Here is a 1,206-nt window from a genome sequence, read left to right as displayed (position 1 = left end):
ATATTAATTAGTTTAAAATGTAAAAAAATAGATCAAAAGCTATAGTTTTAGTAATAAACACAGAAAWAGATTAATTGATTTACATTAAAAATTATAAAGATTATTCCAGTTATTTTAAACTGGAATAATAAGTAATTTAATGTCTTGTGGCCTTTTGAACGAGGGKTTCATCCTGTGGTGTGTTGCCATTTCAATCCTCAAGTCTATCTGTCTAAGTTGTTGTGTTCTTGGTCCACTGGTGGTGGTCAGAGGGCCTGGTGGCACCGTTGTATGGCAACCTTGCCTCCGTCAGTCTACTCCAGGGCAGTCGTGGCTATGAACAACAAACGTMCTGGCCAAAAAATGTTGCCACCAAAAAAAGGTCACACRCCAATATTTTGTTGAACCGCCTTTAGCTTTGATTCACTCTGGGATTGTTTGAATAAGCTTCTGCAATGTCACAAGACTTATTTCCATCCAGTGTTGCATTAATTTTTCACCAAGCTCTTGTATTGATGAGGWTAGAGTCTGACCGCTGAGCAAAGCCTTGCAGCACATCCCAAAGACTCTCAATGGACTCTGTGGAGCCAATCAATGTGTGAAAATGATGTCTCGTGCTTCCTGAACCACTTTCACAATTCCAGCCCCATGAATCCTGGCATKGTCATCTTGGAATATGGCCGTGCCATCAGGGAAGAAACAATCCATTGATGAAATAACCTGGTCATTCAGTATATTCAGCAGTGGCAGCTGGTGGATTTTTCTCCAGGTGGGGCTACAACTCCAAAATAGGCTAATCTCAAAAAGCAATCAAACATGTACTAAGTTGTATCACAACATTGTATTTATTAAACAAATGAAAATAATAAAACAGCATTACAATGTCATATAGTGTTTTATTTTTAGTACATAAATTTAGCTTTTCTGTGACTGAGAAGCAAATTTCTTCATGACTCTAAGTCAGGGATGTTTTAATGAGGTTCTTCTCTATAGAGCATGGTCAGTGTGAGATGTGATGTTGTACCTGAGGAAAGTCTGGATTGTCTTCAGTGTTCAGCTCCTCTCAGATTCAGCTGTGGTTAGAGGAGATGTGATGAGAGTCTTCAGCAGTCAGTCTCTGAAGGTGTCCTGCAGATTGTTCTCCATGAAGAGCTGGTACAGGGCAGAGGCGATTGCTCTGAGACTGCAAGGGAAGCTCAGCTTCCCCTAAAATGTAATATATATATA

The sequence above is a fragment of the Austrofundulus limnaeus genome, unplaced genomic scaffold, assembly GCF_001266775.1.
Source record: "Austrofundulus limnaeus strain Quisiro unplaced genomic scaffold, Austrofundulus_limnaeus-1.0 Scaffold161, whole genome shotgun sequence".
In the NCBI taxonomy this organism is placed as follows: Eukaryota; Metazoa; Chordata; class Actinopteri; order Cyprinodontiformes; family Rivulidae; genus Austrofundulus; species Austrofundulus limnaeus.
Note: the sequence above shows the minus strand (reverse complement) of the source record.